The following is a 7,262-nucleotide window of genomic DNA, read 5'->3' on the forward strand; positions in this document are numbered from 1 at the left end:
ACTACACATTGGTTTTTCACAGCGATAGCTAGACTAATCCCGTCCTCTGCATATTGAATGGCTTGGAATCACACTAGTGTGTAGGCCATACCTTTGAGTTCAAGTCCTTGGCATCTTGTACCAATACCATTGCTGCAAACAAACAAACGGTGCCCTTCCACTTCCAGGGGGATCATAAGGGCTTAGTTCCTGTTGGAAATGCATGTGATGGCATGCGGTGGCGGTTACTGAAGCGATGCAGGTCCCTCCTGAACCCCGATGCAGGTCCCTCCTGAAGCCCGATGCAGGTCCCTCCTGAAGCCCTGCGAGTCATACACAGGTAGAGCTGATGATGATCACACACTGAGATGTGAAATAATCTGTCAAAGGCTGATCGGTCCAAACAATCCCATTCAGCGATATTACCAAACACAACCGCAGCCGTTCACCCCTGACAGTCCTGCAAAACCCGCTGCCTAGTGACTCACTTGTACCCTTTTCACACTACAGCGCGTGCCGACCCAACCCAAACCGTGCTGGGTTGGTTATTTTCTTTTCACATTGTGTCCTTTTCAGTGTAACCGGTGCTGTACTGCACCACTGTAGTTCTGCATTGTGTGTGATTGATTAGGACTATAGACATGGACTTCGGAGATCAGGTTGTTTTAATGAATCAGAATTCTCTCTGCATCCAAAAGAAAAGACAAAACATTTGTAGAGCACAAATATGTTCTGCCAATTGTCACCTCTTTCTACAACATAGACGCACAATACAAAGGACTGGGATCAGTCGAGGAGCTAGCCATCGTTCGTACATACAATACCTTAGCTAGCTGGTAACCACATGTTGAATTCAGAATGTTAATATCATCCTAAAAAGTACAATACCATCCACTTATGAGTAAACTATAAATATACAACATTATTCATGAACAAAACACTGTGTGTATGACTTTGTGCTTAAACGTGCTGAAGACAGAAAAAGCGTGCCTACCTCTCCTAGTGCATCAAAATGATTTGAGCACCAGTACGCAGGGCAAAACATAGTACACACTCCCCTATTCCCCAGGATGCATGCATAATAACAAATCAATATGTTATATTAATATATGAACCTGGTGAAATTCACAAAGTACTTTAACAACTGTCACATTAGCACAGTTCCAGCAACTGTGGTGGATGTGTAACCAGACCGCTGATCGTAGACAAGCCTGGTTTGGCTCAGCATGGTTTGGCACAGCATGGTTTGTCTCAGCTTGGTTTGGCTCAGCTTGGTTTGGCGCAGCATGGTTTGGCTCAGCATGGTTTGGCTCAGCTTGGTTTGGCTCAGCATGGTTTGGCTCAGCATGGTTTGGCTCAGCTTGGTTTGGTTTGGCTCAGCTTGGTTTGGTTTGGCTCAGCATGGTTTGGCTCAGCTTGGTTTGGCTCACTATTGTGAAAAAACCTAGGTTCCCTGTTTCTTAATCCATTTCCGGGGGACTTAGATGGTGCATATTCTTGATCTAGCCCATCACTAACAGCCATCACTAACAGCACTCAGCACTAGCCCTTCATTAGTTCAATCTGATGTGTTAGTGCTCGATTAAACCAAAAATGTGCCCACCATAGGAGTGTCTCCATAGGAATTGCTGGAGAAACATTTCTTTACATAAGCCACATCTGCTTTCACCAGCACAATGCACACATACTGTTATGTTCTTGTAAGGCATTGTATATTGCAAAAATAATAATTTGCTAATTTAAGTGAGTGGAACTTGGAACGAATTGGGGTTATAAAAGCTGTGGTTGTGATGTTGTAAGGTATTGTCTATTTGCATAATGCTTAATTTGCCCAGTAAGCAGAACCAAAGAAGGCTTAAAGCGGTTGGCTACAATTCAGTTGAAACTTACAGCGTCATTAGTCTGTCTGTCTTTGTGCCAGCCACCTTGTAAGGAAAATAACTTAGGCTTTTTATACTGTAGTAATTGTATATAATTTTGAACATAATTATATGGTCAGATGTATCAAACTTTAGAACCAGTTTGCACTTAATAGTATACAGTATCTGCATTATTTTGAAATCCGGCCTTATATATAAAAAAAAAAAAAAAAAAGAATAATTAATTTTGCTGATAGCTTTGTTTGTTTGTTTAGCATTTCCCTCTGTAAATAGCAGGCGCAAACTTGGCAAAGACACAAACCCTATTAGAAAATTGCCCAATTGGCAGATTGTCTGTTCAAATAAGAATATGTTGATGCTACAATTAGGTTAACACATGGACACTGAGCAATATTGATACATGACTATTGACGGCATTTATACTGACATGACATTGCAGCAAACAACAACAGAAGCTGAGAGACACCAACATCTTATGTTAATGGTAAACCACTCAGCCAGGTAACATGCATGCTAATACATTAACGAGGCTATGCCTCTGGGGGTGGTCTTGAGGCAAAAAGGGGCCCCTAAAAAGAACAGATATATTGTCTAGAAATAGGCTAGCAAAGGTCCCAGTATTGTTTTGTCTTGCCTACTACTCACTAAAACTACATACTGTGTACTTGTCACGCCCTGACTCAGGGGACTCGTATATGTTGAGTCAGGGTGTGTATATTCTTTGTTGTGTAGTGTATTGACATTATGATGGTGTTAAATGTTTTTTTAAGTGGAACTGAAAGAATGTTGATTTTGGTATCAAGAGGGAATGTTTTAGTGTAACGCCACATACAACAGACAGGAAGTGTGTTGTAGACACGGGGATTGGACAGTAGAGGGAGCCACCCACATCTTGGGAGGTTATATATACTGGGGGAACAACGACGGAGGGGCAGAAAGCATTGAGATTTATTTGGGACTGCTTCTCCGGATCTCCGCGGGTCTGTTAACTTATGCTGTAACCTCGTGGTATGAATAAAAGTCTCTAAAACACGGTGCAGCTTAAGTGGATTCTTTGATCGACAGCAATACCCACCAGCATTCGATGCGATACCACAGTTGTGTATTCTATGTTGTCGATCTAGTATGTGTGGATCTATGTTGGCCGGTGTGGTTCCCAATCAGAGGCAGCTGTCGCTCGTTGTCTCTGATTGGGGATCATACTTAGGCAGCCTATTGGCACTAGTGTGTTGTGGGATCTTGTTCCTTGTAAGGTATGTTGTGTGTTCTACCTTGGACTTCACGTTTCGGTTGTTGTTTTGTCGTTGTGTTGATAAGTTAATAAACATGTACGCATATCACGCTGCGCCTTGGTCTGACCCGTCATTCAACAAATCCAGAAAATCACATTGTATGATTTTTAAGTAATTAATTTGCATTTTATTGCATGACATAAGTATTTGAAACATCAGAAAAGCATAACTTAATATTTGGTACAGAAACCTTTGTTTGCAATTACAGAGATCATACGTTTCCTGTAGGTCTTGACCAGGTTTGCACACACTGCAGCAGGGATTTTGGCCCACTCCTCCATACAGACCTTCTCCACATCCTTCAGGTTTCGGGGCTGTCGCTGGGCAATACGGACTTTCAGCTCCCTCCAAAGATGTTCTATTGGGTTCAGGTCTGGAGACTGGCTAGGTCACTCCAGGACCTTGAGATGCTTCTTACGGAGCCACTCCTTAGTTGCCCTGGCTGTGTGTTTCGGGTCGTTGTCATGCTGGAAGACCCAGTCACGACCCATCTTCAATGCTTTTACTGAGGGAAGGAGGTTGTTGGCCAAGATCTCGCGATACATGGCCCCATCCATCCTCCCCTCAATATGGTGCAGTCGTCCTGTCCCCTTTGCAGAAAAGCATCCCCAAAGAATGATGTTTCCACCTCCATGCTTCACGGTTGGGATGGTGTTCTTGGGGTTGTACTCATCCTTCTTCTTCCTCCAAACACGGCAAGTGGAGTTTAGACCAAAAAGCTCTATTTTTGTCTCATCAGACCACATGACCTTCTCCCATTCCTCCTCTGGATCATCCAGATGGTCATTGGCAGACTTCAGACGGGCCTGGACATGCGCTGGTTTGAGCAGGGGGACCTTGCGTGCGCTGCAGGATTTTAATCCATGACGGCGTAGTGTGTTACTAATGGTTTTCTTTGAGACTGTGGTCCCAGCTCTCTTCAGGTCATTGACCAGGTCCTGCCGTGTAGTTCTGGGCTGATCCCTCACCTTCCTCATGATCATTGATGCCCCACGAGGTGAGATCTTGCATGGAGCCCCAGACCGAGGGTGATTGACCGTCATCTTGAACTTCTTCCATTTTCTAATAATTGTGCCAACAGTTGTTGCCTTCTCACCAAGCTGCTTGCCTATTGTCCTGTAGCCCATCCCAGCCTTGTGCAGGTCTACAATTTTATCCCTGATGTCCTTACACAGCTCTCTGGTCTTGGCCATTGTGGAGAGGTTGGAGTCTGTTTGATTGAGTGTGTGGACAGGTGCAGTTAATACAGGTAATGAGTGGAGAACAGGAGGGCTTCTTAAAGAAAAACTAACAGGTCTGTGAGAGCCGGAATTCTTACTGGTTGGTAGGTGATCAAATACTTATGTAATGCAATAAAATGCAAATTAATTACTTAAAAATCATACAATGTGATTTTCTGGATTTTTGTTTTAGATTCCGTCTCTCACAGTTGAAGTGTACCTATGATAAAAATGACAGACCTCTACATGCTTTGTAAGTAGGAAAACCTGCAAAATCGGCAGTGTATCAAATACTTGTTCTCCCCACTGTATATGGTAGGCCTATAGCTATGTTGGTTTATGAGTCACACTGACTACATATATGGTAGGCCTATGAGTCACACTGACTACATATATGGTAGGTTTATGAGTCACACTGACTACATAGCTATAGGTGTACCATGTGCTAAACGTTCGATGCAGCCGTACTCCACAACGTGTTTCACTTATCATGTCACTTTGAGTTTATAGTCTCATACATATTGCCATTCCACATGGTGATACGTGAGTAAGGTGTGATTAATTAGTATGAGAAACCGTTTTCAGCCCTAAGAGTCAAGACAATTTAATGTTAGCAACATGAGGGTTGGGAGCATCATAAAAACCCAGGCAAGATGACGCTGATGTCATTTTATATAAGTGAGTAGTTCACTTTGGTTCAACTTCAGTTCAACTGTGTGGAATTGGAGTTTGAGTTATGGATACTTTCTCACAGATCCAGAAGTGCGATTCACTGCACAGTGTATCACTCCAGCTCTCCTCTGGGCTAGAAGAATATGACCCTCGTTCAGCACAGTCCTCCCTGCCGTGATAGTTATTAGACTGTCCGCTCCACTTGTAACAATACAGAGCGCTTTATTTAGGCGATAACACTCTTCTTCACTCCTGGACCTGGAACACACTGGAATAAATTAGCTAACATCGGTCTAGCATTGCAAAATCCGGTAACTTCACAACAATTCTCTGGTTTCCAGAAATCCTACTTGGTGGATTCTGGATTTCCTGCTTATTGCCCCCTGATTCCGTCAATGTTCTAAACCGGAACCTCTGGAAAAACCGGGTAATTTTTGGAAAGTTACAAGAATTTTGCAACCCGGTGTAATTGATTTGTGTATTATTTTAATCAGGTGGTGTAATGCTGGGCTGGGACATAAGCCTGCACAAACAGCTGAACTCTAGAATATTCTAATCTCCTACGGTGTAGTCAGTGGTTTACCTCAGTCAGTCAGACCAATCTAGAATTCATGCCAGTGTAATGCATGGATAAATACCTGATAACAGCTGAGGAAAATCATGAACATAATTCACTGACTTTCTCCTCAGCCCACTCACATATGATACTTCAGCTCTCTCTCTCTGAAATGGTTTTGCTCCAACTGTCATTTTTGAACCAGTCTCTCTCTCTCTCTCTCTCTCTCTCTCTCAAGCTCCTCTCTCATCTTCTCTCCTCTCTTCTCTCTCTCTCTCTCTCTCTCTCTCTCTCTCTCTCTCTCCTATCCTTCTCTCTCTCTCTCCTCTCTCTCTCTCTCTCTCTCTCTCTCACTCTCTCTCTCTCTCTCTCTCTCTCTCTCTCTCTCTCTCTCTCTCTCTCTCTCTCTCTCTCTCTCCTCTCTCTCTCTCTCTCTCTCTCTCTCTCTCTCTCTCTCTCTTCTCTCTCTCTCTCTCTCTCTCTCTCTCTCTCTCTCTCTCTCTCTCTCTCTCTCTCTCTTCTCTCTCTCTCTCTCTCTCTCTCTCCTCTCTCTCTCTCTCTCTCTCTCTCTCTCTCTGTGTAACTCTCACCTGTACCTCTCAGCTGTTTATGATCACCAGGTCTGCATCTTTCCTCAGACAGTCCTGTCTGCTCTCATCCCAGGATTTAATCTCAATAGAGATTAAGTATCAACTGGATTCCAAATTCCTCCATCCCTGTTGAGAAGGTTGTTCTGTTGACGAGAACAGAGGAACAAACTGAAAAACACCCACACACTCAAATGTTCAAATGGACACACCTTTTATGACAGTTAACTCATTTCTCAGGGTTTATAACTCACCTAGCACAGAGAGCTTGTCTGAAGATTGTCTCTCTCAACCTGCATCTGCTCTCTCTCTTTAGGAAGGTTTTTGTTTCTGGTACATACAGTAGCTGATCTCTCTCTGCAGATGAGTTGTTTTATGAACTTGTTTTTAGTCCTTTATACTACTGCTATGCAGTTGACCTTTGCACAATTTGCAGGTGGAAACACAGGGGAACTTGTGAGTGAGGGAAGCTACTTTATGTGGGACTGAAATAGCCCACTGTAAAAACACATCTTTCAGACTAATGATCATCGTTCTACATTGTGAGGGTGAGGAGTTTAGTATGTTAAGGCAATTTAGAATGTGGTGCAGCATACACAAGAAACCAATTTCATTTGTTAGCCCTCATAGTCAGTATGATTTAATGTTACTGTAGCAAGGTTTGAAAGGAGTTGGAACATAACACAAACAAGACTGCCATGATGCAAGCACAAGGCAGGCATCTGTCTACTAGACAATTATTACGTTAAAGCATTTTGAAATTTGGTTAAAATCATTTTTTTCCCAATTAAATTCTACAACGTCTACTATCATTACGATACACAACTACAGAGACAAGTGCACTGAGAAACCAAAACCAAACTTCCCTATAGCAATAATGTCCTAGTGATTAACTTAGTTTCTTTCTTCATCTCACAACAACTCATTGATTAGCAAAGAGCCACAACATTAATAAAATTATTAGTTGTGACAATGTATGTAATGTGTTGAAAGTAGCTTCTGGGCTATGAACCCTGAGGAAACCAGAGGAAATAGAGGTGCTAAGTAATCGAAGCCTTATTAACTGCTGTTGCCCT

Source organism: Coregonus lavaretus (assembly GCF_964263955.1).
Source record: "Coregonus lavaretus genome assembly, chromosome: 28".
Lineage (NCBI taxonomy): Eukaryota > Metazoa > Chordata > Actinopteri > Salmoniformes > Salmonidae > Coregonus > Coregonus lavaretus.